Source organism: Symphalangus syndactylus, chromosome 18, assembly GCF_028878055.3.
Source record: "Symphalangus syndactylus isolate Jambi chromosome 18, NHGRI_mSymSyn1-v2.1_pri, whole genome shotgun sequence".
Taxonomy (NCBI): domain Eukaryota; kingdom Metazoa; phylum Chordata; class Mammalia; order Primates; family Hylobatidae; genus Symphalangus; species Symphalangus syndactylus.
The window spans coordinates 39,263,093-39,276,429 of NC_072440.2; the positions used below are offsets into that span (position 1 = coordinate 39,263,093).

At 40.5% G+C, this 13,337-nt stretch overlaps 1 protein-coding gene and 1 pseudogene across 2 annotated transcripts in view; both read left to right on the forward strand.

The window, feature by feature from the left end:
- Positions 1-13,337, forward strand: part of PDE4D (phosphodiesterase 4D) — a 1,541,788-nt gene that overhangs the window by 18,444 nt on the left and 1,510,007 nt on the right. The window lies entirely within an intron of this gene.
- Positions 9,368-10,377, forward strand: LOC129467453 (protein SET-like; annotated as a pseudogene).

Consider the following 13,337-nt stretch of genomic DNA (forward strand, 5'->3'; position numbering starts at 1 on the left):
AAATACAACAACAATGAAAAATTTTAAAATATTATAAGAATTACGAAAATGTGACAGAGACATGAAATAAGCACACACTGTTGGAAAAATGGTGCTGATAGACTTGCTCAACACAGGGTTGCCACAAACCTGTGATATGTAAGAAACACAGTATCCGCAAAGTGCAATAAAGCAAAGTGCAATAAAACAGATAAGGGCTGGAGGCTCTGGAGTTGAAAGCCCTCTACATGGAGATGATCATTGAAGACATGTGATGTATGCAGTCACTAAGAGAGAAGATGTAGAAGAAAAAGCTGAGTGTTGGAGAATGTTGCCTATGGGGTGTGAAGATGAAGGGGAGCTGGTGACTGAGACTGGGTAGGAGCAGTCAGAGAGGTAGGAGACAGAACAGGAGGGGGTGGAGTGAAGGAAAGGAAGAGAAGTAAGGGCTTAAGAAGGACTTGGCCATTCTTTAGGCAAACGAGGCACACAAATTCAGAGCAGAGACCTGGGATAGTGATGAGTGGGTTTCTTAGTTACCATAGTGAGAATGGTTCATTGGCTTGGTGAGGACAGATGCTTATTTATGGGGCTCAGGAAGAATGGGAAGAAAGACATGGATTTTATAAATGTGTGCTATTCTCTTAAGCAGCTTGGCAATAAAAGGAAGCAAAACTTTGAAAGAAACAGGTAAAGAAATGGTCTCTCTCCAAAAGAGGCAATTGTCTTGGTCATCCAGGAGGTAAAGGCAAAGGCTTGAAGATGCAGGAAATGGTGGGGAGGATGGAGAGAGCTGGCGGGGATAGAATCAGGAGCATGGCTGTAGGGATTGGTCTCAGGAATAAATAGAGACACTACTTCAAGATTGGAGGGAAGGCTGGGCACAGTGGGTGGCTCATGCCTGTAATCCCAGCAATTTGGGAGGCTGAAATAGGAGGATTGCTTGAGTCCAGGAGTTCAAGATCAGCCTGAGCAACATAGTAAGATCCCCATCTTTGCAAAAAGGAAAAAAAAAGCTAGCCAGACATGGTGGCACATGTTTATAGTTCCAGCTACTTCAAAAGTAACCCTGACTCTTTTTTTTTTTTTAATTGTACTTTAAGTTTTAGGGTACATATGCACAATGTGCAGATTTGTTACATATGTATCCATGTGCCATGTTGGTGTGCTGCACCCATTAACTCGTCATTTAGCATTAGGTGTATCTCCTAATGCTATCCCTCCCTGCTCCCCACACCCCACAACAGTCCCTGGAGTGCGACGTTCCCCTTCCTGTGTCCATGTGTTCTCATTGTTCAATTCGCACCTATGAGTGAGAACATGCGGTGTTTGGATTTTTGTCCTTGCCTTAGTTTACTAAGAATGATGATTTCCAGTTTCATCTATGTCCCTACAAAGGACATGAACTCATCATTTTTTATGGCTGCGTAGTATTCCATGGTGTATATGTGCCACATTTTCTTAATCCAGTCTATCGTTGTTGGACATTTGGGAAAAAGTAACCCTGACTCTTAAAAAAAAATAAAAACTGAAGGCGAGAAATAGACTGTGTGTGATGACCTATGACATTTCATATGAAGGAAGGAAAAATTGAGATAATTCACCTAGAATTGCCTCAATTTTTGTTGAGTGGGCAATGAAGCTGTTTGTTGAGAAAGTTAGAAGTATATTTGAGAATCTGAAAGGACTTGAAAAGTTAGGATGTAGACTGGGCATGGTGGCTCATGTCTGTAATCCCTGCATTTTGGGAGGCTGAGGCAGGTGGGTTGTTTGAACTCAGGAGTTCAAGACCATCCTGGGCAACATGGTAAAATCCCATCTTTATTAAAAATATAAAAATTAGCCAGGTGTGGTGGCACTCACCTGTGGTTCCAGGTACTCAGGAGGCTGAGGTAGGAGAATTGCTTGAGCCCAGGAGGCAGAGGCTGCAGTAAGCAGAAATCATACCACTGCACTCCAGCCTGGATGACAGAGCAGGACCTTATCTCAAAACAAACAAACAAACAAACAAAAAACAAAAAACAACAACAAAAAAGAAAGTTAGGATGTGTATTAGAGATGAAAAAGGGGACTGTCTAGTGAGGGAGGACCAGCATTTGGACTGGTTGAGTGGCTTGTTTCTACAAGGTATTATCATGCGACTTTCCTTAGTGACTGATAAGGTTTGGCTCTGGGTTCCCACCCAAATCTCACATCGAATTGTAATCCCCATGTGTCAGAGGAGGAGCCTGGTGGGAGGTGACTGGATCTTGGGGGTGGATTTCCCCCTTGTTGTTCTTGTGATAATGAGTGAGTTCTCATGAGATCTGAGTATTTAAAAATGTGTGGCACATCCCCTTTCTCTCTCTCCTGCTCTGCCATGCCAAGACGTGCTTGCTTCCCCTTCACCTTCCATCACACTCATAAGTTTCCTGAGACCCCCAAGTCATGCTTCCTGTTAAGCCTGGGGAGCTGTGAGTTAATCGGACCTCTTTTCTTCATAAATTACCCAGTCTCAGGTAGTTCTTTATAGCAGTGTGAAAACGGACTAATAGAGAAAATGTGACACCCCAGAATTAAGGCAGAAGAAATGGATTGGGCCAGTCTAAGTATGGCTTTTAGTGAAAGGTTAAGAATACTAGGAAATCTCAGAGTTCAGAGAGAATTCAGTTGGAGATGGTTGACCATAGGCTGTGAAGGCAAGAGGAGGCTGAACAAGCTAGGTTAATGCTCCAAACTTTTCCTGTGAAATATCTATAATGACAGAGAAGAAGGAAAGCATATTTCTGAGGCTCCAAGTAGCCTCTTAGAAGTTGAAAATTCTGAAGTCTTAAGTTTTAACTTTAAAATATTTAAAATTCCAGGGCTGGGCATGGTAGCTCATGCCTGTAATCCCAGCACTTTGGGAGGCTAAGGCAGGCAGATCACAAGGTAAAGAGTTCAAGACCAGCCTGGAGAACATGGTGAAACCCCGTCTCTACTAAGAATACAAAAATTAGCTGGATGTGGTGGTGCATGCCTGTAATCACAACTACTCCGGAGGCTGAGGCAGGAGAATCACTTGAACCCAGGAGGTGGAGGTTGCAGTGAGCTGAGATTGTGCCACTGCACTCCAGCCTGGGCAACAAAGCAAAAATACATCTCAAAAATAAATAAAATAAAATAAAATAAAAAAATAAAATAAAATATTTAAAATTCCAGTGTGGATCTGTTAAAATAAAGTAGTAGATGGTAGTAGGTGATTGATTTCTCAGTAAATAGACACCTAAAATATATATGACATATTTTTCCATGACAAGGGCCTGTACTGGGTGGGGGTGAACTGGGAATTTGTATCCCAGTTTAAGAAGACTGGAAGAACAAAGAAAAGTAAGGGCAAAATCAACTACTGAGAACAATGAAAGGGCAGGATAAATTCAACAGGAGGGAAAGAGTAGGAAATGTTGAAAAATTTGAGACTGGCAGATCTTGAAAATGAGACAATCCTAGTTGATAATGGGCTCCAAAGTGTAATCAAGAAATCTTCCAAGTGATGGAGATAAAGAGATGGAGGCTGTCTTGGGTGATTTCAATCTCATTGAATTGCTCCTGACTTAGATTCCCAATACAAAATTTCTCTCTTGTGGTGCACAGAAAAAATATTAATGTTTAAAAAGATGCATTTGTAAAATGTTAAGCCAGACATTTATTTTTAAACATTGTCTTGACATCAGAGAGAGATTAATAGAGACATTCTAAATTTTCTTAGGGAACATATTTGGTATCTGCCTCATGTTGTACAATCTCCACGAAAAGTGAGAGCAAGAAGAACTATAAAATTGAAATGCCAATTGTGATATCAAGTAATTTTTAAATGAATGCATCTTTCAATTCCTTGATAGGATAAATCCTTATTTACTTTATCCGTGAGGGTCTCTGTCTTGAACAACAAGCAGCCAATTTGTGGAATTTGTGGCTGTTTCAGGAGGGTAAGTAACCTCTCATTTATGACCATCTCGTTCCTATGTTTTAAGATAAGATTGTGGACAAATGCTTCCATTCAACCTAGTAGATGCATTTTGGCAATGGCAGATCACACAAACAGTGGATAACAATAGCAGAAGAAATGATATAGTCAGAAGTCTAACGTTAACCATTTGTTCCTAGAGTTTTGAAATACAGTCAGTCCCCAACTCATGATGGTTCGACTTAGAATTTTTCAACTATTTTTATGATGGTGTGAAATTACATGCATTCAGTAGAAACTGTTCCCTTCCTGTTGAATTACTCTGTCCCTTCATTGTTCTGTGCAGTTGATTTTGCTCTTCCTTTTCTTTTTTTTTTTTTCACTTTCAGTGCAGCATTTAAAATTACAAGAGATATTCAGTACTTTATTATAAAGTAGGTTTTGTGTTAGATGCTTTTGCCCAACTGTAGGCTAATGTGAGTTTGGAGCATGTTTAGGTAGGCTAGGCTAAGCTATGATGCTTGGTAGGATAGGCATATTAAATGCATTTTTGAATTAATGATATTTCAACTTACAATGGGTTTATTAGGACATAATCCCATTGTAAGTTGAAGAGCATCTGTAATTATAATATCAGATATTGATAGCTTCCATTGGTAAGTAACTTCAGTATTTTCCACCCTTTTTTTAAAAGCTTGATGAGCATACAAATAATAAATAATTAATGTTTCTAGTAGAAAAGAGGTAAGTAACAGGAACAGAAATCTTGGACCACCTTAAACGAACCAATGGGAATGTCACCATGCACATCCTTCCAAACTTTGTTTCAAGCTATTTCATGTCAAATTTATGCTTATACAAGTGGAATAATATGTATGTTATGTCTTACGTTTTATGGAAGTCTTGACTTACGGAGAGTGAGCATTTAGTCTCACTTTTAAACTACCTTAGGAAAATGATCTAAAGCATAGTGAAAAGAACAATAAAGCAAAAGGAATGAGGTGTTAGTTTAATGAAATAGTTTAGTGAAATAATGCCAAGGACTAATATATTGAAGAGATATTTCTTCAGCTTGGCATGATTTCAGGAAGCAAGCGGGTGCATTTAATAAATTAAATTTTTATTTAATTATTTTTATTTATTTATTTATTTATTTATTTATTTATTAAAGATGAAGTTGTGCTGTCACTCAGGCTGGAGTGCAGTGGTGCGATTATAACTCACTGCAGCCTTGAACTCCTGAGTTCAAGCAATCCTCCCACCTCAGCCTCCCAAATAGCTGGGACTACAGGCATGTGCCACCATGCCTGGCTAATCAAAAAACAAAAAAAAGTTTATAGAGATGGAGTCTCACTTTATTGTCTAGGCTGGTATTGAAATCCTGGCTTCCCACCATCCTCCCACCTTGACCTCCGAAAGTATTGGGATTACAGGCATGAGCTGCCATGCCTGGCCTGGCCTTGCTTTTTTATTTTTTAGCTTTTATAGCTCCATACCCTCTAATGCCACCACAGTATGATGAGTGGAAATTTGGATACCATGTTTAGCACTGATTTTCTCCCTTGGCGAGGAGGCACCACTATCATGCTATGTTGAGTTTTTGGCAGCCAAGATCAGAGGGACTGTCTTGTAATGGCCCCATCCCTGAGATCTGTGGGAATAACCCAGGAGACAGGCACTGACTGCTTCCAGGGGAAGCAGCAATCAGTGCACTGAATTCCTTACCAAGCTGAGTATCACTGAACTTCAAAACTGTGCCAGAGGAGTAGAGTTTTTTTAACTTCCTCTGCTCTGTCAACCGCTGACTTAGCTGATTTTTGCCTGTGATGATAATATCCAGAGTGATGACTGGATTCTCATAATCTGCTTCTCTACTGTTAAGGAGGGATTTTTACCTGATAGCATTTCTCTAATTTTACTTATTTTATTAATTCTTCTATGCCAATTACTTATAAATTTTGGCTTATTTCTGATCACACTATACCATTTGTAAAACATGAAATTCAAATTGATTGATTGCTATAATTGTCTCCCATCTGTATTCTGGATGAATCAAAGATGAGGCTGGCAGTGTTTCTTCCCTTTGAAAACATTTGGTTCATTTTCACAAACAGAAAAATTACATGGCTTCATGGAGACATTGATGTGTTCTTCTGGAAGGGTTGGGCCTCTATTCATTGAGAATCACTAATTTAACAAAAAGCCCACAGATCACTATATGAGTGTGTGTGGGATGGGGAGGAGGAGAGAGAGAGAGAAGGAAAGATATGGGTTAAAATTTCATTTGAAGGAACCATTTTATTGTTGGATTAGAAACTAAAGACTGTCCATAAAAAAGAGGAACCATTCTAAAATGTTCATAACTTGCTGCATGTGTGTATTTTATTTCTTAATAAAGCTCAAGTAGTTTCTCATAAAAGTCAATGAATAGAGAGCCATTTCAGGACGTGTTTGAATTGGCCGTTGGTTGGAGTTTGGCCGTGGCAGGAAAGGACAGCTGTTTGTTGTGGGGCCTCGTCTGCATGGTGTTGGGCAGCACATCTTCAGCTCTTTCTGGGAAGACCCCAAAGTAGGAATAGACCGAGAAAAACAGCATGAGGGCATGACTGCATGCCGGTCAGATGGAATTCAGCCTGTACTTCTCTAGCAGAGCTTCTCCAGGGGTTAGAATGTTTTGCTTTTATAGTCATCTGGTTTGTTTGTTTACTAAGGGCAGAAAGGTCCCAGCCTCACCCGAGACCTCCCGATTCAGTCTCTGTGGGGAGCTGCTTGGGAATCTGTATGTTAGAGAAGCTCCCAGGATAATTGTGATGTGTGGTCATGTTTAAGAGCTGCTAGTGTAAATAATGGTGAACAGTAGCACTGGCTGGAAGCACTGTAGAAATTGTGTGTGTGTGTGTGTGTGTCTGTATGTGTGTGTGTATTGTGCAAGAGCTATGAGATAAAATCAGGCTACTGGAATTTGCCAAGCAGCAGCACGGGAGACACATTAACTAGACGCCAAGGATGTGGCCATAGACTTTCCTAGAAACTCCCTCATCTAGCGTGTGTACTTCTGGATTGCACTGACTAGTCCTGATTAAATCCTGCATGCATAGGCTCAGCGCAGGCTGGGCTCCAGAAAAGGCCATCCACAATATTTTCTTTTAAAATCCCATATACTATTTATCTTCGATTTTCTACCTCCTGCAGGAACCCTAGATCCAACTTTCTATGGTGAGTTTGCAGGGGTTTCTGATGGTTCTCTGGTTTCACGGGTTTCCTTCTTATTTTCTACCCCTTTTATTTGGAATGTCAACCTACAAACTTAAAAGATTGAGCAAACTTTGTAGGAAAACTACGGAAGATGGAACCACATATGATGCTTTCTATTATATGCCCAAAGTCTGTTGTATATGATAAAAATGAGGTTTTATTTACTTCTTGGGTACACCAAACACAAACACTCTCTAATGAGGAAAAGAACCCAATGAGGGGGTATATGCTGGATGCCCATGGATGGCAGTGATTTATGGAACTCTGGGCTCAGTGGTAGTGAAGGATCATCATAAGAGAAGACACTATTCTACAGTTCGGTGTAGATGGGATGACTTTATATCCTAGTTTGCAAGACAGTCCTGGCCTCATCTGTTGAGCTGGTGTCCCATCTAGTTAAGATACCTCTCATGCTTCCCAGTGTCCTGGTTGAGATAATCCGTTTATGTGGTCACCGTGAGGACAGGAAACAGAGAGAGGAGATTTTTCTTTGGATCACTGAATACTACTCATTTCATTATATGACTTATCCCATTCCAGGCTCACCCCTAACATTTGAGGGCCCAGGACAAGACCCCCCTATTGCATAACCTATTCCTTCTCTTCTTGCCCTGGCTCCACTGTGCAACTGGAGGATCCTTGTAAGAATATGTGTGGATGAGCCAGCCTGCTCATTCAACTTTATTCACACCCACATCCACTAGCTGCCCATGAACATCCCTCAGGCCTAGGGGTGTGCACATTTGTGAGTTGATCTGCTTTGGGAGGGTGAAGACCCACACAGGCCCTGGAAGCTGGTTTTGGACCTCTTGGGGCAGGAAATTCCAGGGTCATGAGTACCTGGGGAAGAGTCGAGAAGGGAAGTTGTCCCTGCAGGTGGGTGTGTATCACAGCCCTGCAGACTGCTGGTTCCATGGAGAGGCATGGCTGGAGAAGGGCAGGAAAGGGCATTCTGAAGCATCAGCCCCCTGATTAGGGATACCTGGCCCTAGAGTGGTCCTGTCCTTTTCACTCCTGCTTTTCAGAGATCCTGCTTCTAACACATCCTTGAGCATCTCAGTAAAGCAAGCTTCCTATGCCATTCTGAAGTGTTTGGGTTAAGAATGTTTCTCATGTGAATAATGCTTGGTCACCAGACTGAGGTTCAGCGTATTCTTCATCTGGTCTGATAGAAATCCCTTGTCTTTATATTGAAGGTAAAAACTCTATTTTGCAGGTTGAAACAAAAACTTAAACTATATGAGTTAATGTTTTTAAAGTCAACCAAAGGGAAGGCACCTCTTCCCAGTGTGTTTCATCAATTGAAATCTGGTGAATTTTTTTTGTTTGTTGGTATGTTCCACCATGTGTGTGAGCATGAAGGTAGGAAAACTGTTTGCTCAGTCATTTCCTCTGTGGTTTGGTTTGTTGGAGAATCAGTCAGATGGAAAGGCTTTCCTCTGATGTGATTACAGAATCAAATATTTTATAATTCCCAGATACTTCTGAATCTTGAATAATTATTAAAGTCAGTGAACACTTTCTCTTTCTTTTGCTTGACTTCCTTTGGATTGAACTAGCCCTCAGGGCAACACAATATTATTTCCCTGGGCTAGGTGCACTTTCCTCTTCATGGATTATTGGGTGCCTGTAGATAGAGTCCCCATGCACAGCAGACAGATTGTGCACCGCACAGTCCTGGAGGTAAATTTCAACAAGAGTATGAGTGGGGTTGTGCAACATGGTAGCCCTGCCTATGCATGTTTGGGGCAGGGATTCCTCCCAGCTGTGTATTCCCTGGGAGGCCTGATTTTCCTCCTCTTTCTCTCACCCATCATAAGCATATGGAGAAGACGGGTGTTTCAAGAGAAAAAGTTGAAAATAATGTTATTTTCTGCATTTTCTCCCATTTTTTGAGAGCACTCATTCTCCTTCTAATATTAATGTAGATCAGGAAAATAAAGGCCATCTGTTAAAGAACTAACTATTATATAATAAATTATCAAAAATTACGCCAAAGGTATGTTTACTAACTCCTGTTCTATCTTGGTTGGTTGATTAGCTTTGTTGGGGGTCCAAACAGCTATGGCTTTTCCATTTTTATAAATGGTTCTGCATTTATAAAATTAGGAATGGACATTAAGCTATTAATTAAGAATGGAATTAATAGTGTAAAGGGATCCCTCAAATACCTATGTGTTATTGCTCACTTTTAACCAATAAATCTTATACCAGAGTGTTCTGCCTGCTTCCAGACGAGCAAGGAGACTCGTGGTCTGGTTCTTGGACTTCCCTAGTAGCATGGCCCCCAAATGCCAGTCTCCACTCCCTCCTCAAAAGAAGAAACCAAGAATGCCTCCTGCTCTGGGACCAGAGGAGACATCGGCCTCTGCAGGCTTGCTGAAGAAGGGAGAGAAAGAACAGCAAGAAGCAATTGAACTCATTGATGAAGCACAAAATGAAATAGACAGACTTAATGAACAAGCCAGTGAGGACATTTTGAAAGTAGAACAGAAATATGACAAACTCTGCCAACCATTTTTTTCAGAAGATGTCAGAACTGATCTTCAAAATCCCAAATTTTGGGGTAACAACATTTGTCAACCATCCACAAGTGTCTGCACTGCTGGAGGAGGACGAAGAGGCACTGCATTATTTGACCAGAGTTGAAATGACAGAAATTGAAGATACTAATCAGGTTACAGAATAGATTTTTATTTTGATGAAAATCCTTACTTTGAAAATAAACTTCTCTCCAAAGAATTTCATCTGAATGAGAGTGGTGATCCATCTTCAAATCCACTGAAATCAAATGGAAATCTGGAAAGGATTTGATGAAACGTTCAAGTCAAATGCAGAATAAAGCCGGCAGGAAGAGGCAGCATGAGGAACCAGAGAGCTTCTTTACCTGATTTACTGACCGTTCTGATGCAGGTGCTGATGAGTTAGGAGAGGTCACCAAAGATGATATTTGGTCAAACTCATTATAGTACTACGTGGTTCCCGATACGGATGATGAAGAAGGAGAATAAGAAGATGATGATGATGAAGAGGAGGAAGGATAAAAAGATATTGATGAAGAAGACGATGAGGATGAAGGTGAAGAAGATGAAGATGAGGATGAACGGGAGGAAGGAGAGAAGGATGAAGGAAAAGATGATTACTAGAACACTGATAGGTTCCAACTTTCCTGTTTTAAAAATTTTCTCCAGTCCCTGGGAACAAGTTCCAGTCTTTTCTTTTTCCTCTTGTGCTCTGTTGCCCTGTTCTTGAGGTCTCTTTGCTCTACACCATGGTTCTCAACTTACTGCAGAATACAATGGGAAAAGTGTCTCTATGCCTTTCTTTTGAAATTCATTTTTATCCCTTTCTGTCTGAACAGAAACTGTATGGAATCAACACCACTGAGCTCTGTGGGAAAAAAGAAAAACCTGCTCCCTTCGTTCTGCTGTAAGCTGGAGGGTGCTAGGCTCTTGTATAGTAGTGCATAGAATTCTAGCTTTTTCCCTCCTTTCTCTGTATCTTGGGCTTAGAGAGTAGACCGTGTCTCTATGTGAATATGGACAGTTAGCATTTACCAACATGTATCTGTCTATTTTCTCTTGTTTAAAAAAAGAAAAATGTGGATCTGAGATGTTTGGGTGGGTTAAGTGGGCATTTTGACAACATGGCTTCTCCTTTGGCTTGTTTATTGTGATATTTGACAGACATCTTTGCAGTTTAAGATGACACTTTTAAAATAAATTCTGTCCTAATGATGACTTGAGCCCTGCCACTCAATGGGAGAATCAGCAGAACCTGTAGGATCTTATTTGGAATTGACTTTCTGTATTGTAATTTTGTTCCTGCTTATTTTTAAATTTTCTTTTTGTTTCACTGTAAAGGAAAGATGATGCTCAGTTTTAAATGTGAAAAGTACAAGTTGCTTTGTCATAATAAAACTAAATGTGTACACATACACACACAACACACACACACACACACACACTTATACCAAAATCACACCACTTTTGTTAGTTGTCCACTGGAAAGGTGCTCTTTGTTTTCGAGCTTCAAAGAAGCTAGTCTTCTTTTATTTGGCTGTGGCTAGGGACTCCACTGAGCAAGAATGACTATTCTGATATTTGCTTGTTACATTTTTGGTTTTCAGAGGTGGCATATTGAGGAGGTGCACTTATGGATTGCAGCATAAGTATCCATGGGTCCTGGTGTGTGGTGCGTGTGTTTGCTCATTATCTTGATGTGCTGCTCACTACCACGTCTCTCCTTACACTACTGGAAACTTTCATTCTTAATAATTTAATTTATCCCTAGTGACTCCAGCCTCCCATGACAGACTGAAAAACCAAACTTGATGAAGTCCAGATATATTTTAACTCTCTTCTATCAAGCCCAAGGGAGAATTTCTTAGTGACTATGCTGACTTACGTGTCTTGAAAAAACTTTAACTGTGGGAATTTTGATGTATAATGAAGCCAGGAGAGGGACACGCTTCATTCCAAAATGCTGCAAATAGAATTTAAGCAAGCAACATGACACACATTCTTTGTTTGTTTTGCTTTTTTTTTTTTTGCAATGAAGTATCACTCTGTTGCCCAAGCTGGAGTGCAGTGGTGCCACCTCGGCTCACTGCCACTTCTGCCTCCTGGGTTCAAGTGATTCTCCTACCTCAGCCTCCCAAGTAGCTGGGACTACAAGCACGTGACACCATGCCCAGCTAATTTTTTTTGTACTTTTAGTAGAGAGGGGTTTCACTGTGTTGGCCAGGCTGTTCTCAAAATCCTGGCCTCAAGTGATCCACCCACCTTGGCCTCCCAAAGTGCTGGGACTACAGGTGTAAGCCACTGTGCCTGGCCATGACACATATTCTTAACTATTCTCCAAAAGGGAGAACACTAGAAAAGTGGCAATTTGAAAATAGAAACTGTCCCGTAGCAACTGGATGACTCATAGCTCCAGTGGTTCTGATAAGCGCTCGGTGGAGAGTCTGATACATATTAGGTGCTCAAGAAAATATTTGTTAACTGAATAAACAAATCAATCGGATCTTGTTCAGAGAAATTCCAAAGCAGAGAATATCTGCCACAAGTGCTCACATCAACCATGCCTATTAAGCGACACCGTGTTGTTCGCTCTTGCAGAAAGGGATTTGATTTGGCATTTCTGAAACAGGCCTCCATCTTACAGACGGCATTGAGACTCAGAAGAGTTACTTTCCTCACAGCTACGAAGCACTAGAACTAGAATAAGAATGTGTGCTTTCTGACTCTGAGTCTAGGATTCTAGGACTTCAAGGGTTTCGTATCTGTTTGAAGTCATGGGGCAGAACAATATAAAGGAGTAGCTGGAAAAACTGAAATGAAATTACTATTCACTCTTACATAGGAAGAATAAAGATAACTCTTGAGGGCCCTGATATATTATAGTAATAAAATAAGACTGAGGTAGCAGAAGCACATGGACATGCAGGGAACACTTCCAAATATCCTTCAAAAGGCCTAAGTTCTAAGGACAGGAAACATGAGGAAGCAGAGAAGGAAGGAAATGTGTCTAAATTCTTCCAAGCTGTTTCTTTTACTATTCAGGTCAAGCCTTCTATCTCTTAATCAGAATTTCAGGGAAAGCTTATGGCAGATGAGACTTTTGGAGGTACATTAGAAAACAGGAGGGAAAAAGGCCTTATTACTCACTGATTTGTATCCTTGTGTTATTTTATAATATTATTAAAGCTCTTTCCGTGTTATATAGATTCTGTCTCTCTGCTGTACTACAAATATATTAGGACAAGCCTCTTGTCTCTTTATATATTCCTTGTACTGTGTCTATATGTGGTGGTCTCTCAGTTGAGCAGGCTGTTCAGTTTATTCGAAGTGTTCCAAGGAGCTTGTGTGCCTCCATTGCTCTGACCTCATTTTTGCAATGTTAATTAAGTTGGATAGATGACCTATTCCACTGATAACACTCACTGTGAGCTACACTGGTATATAGTAAGTAGTTTATTCTCTTAGTTAGTTGACCATGACCAGATTAAAGCCCAAAAAGATAAGTAAAAAAAATTCAGGTGGTAGAGAGTGGGGAACAGAGGTATAGGACACTGTTTTGGGAAGGTGGATCTTCTTGTGTTCCTACAGAGGATAACTCGAGTATGTCAGGATGAGGTATTACAAGAAGAGAGAACAAGAGAGAAGGCTCACCATTA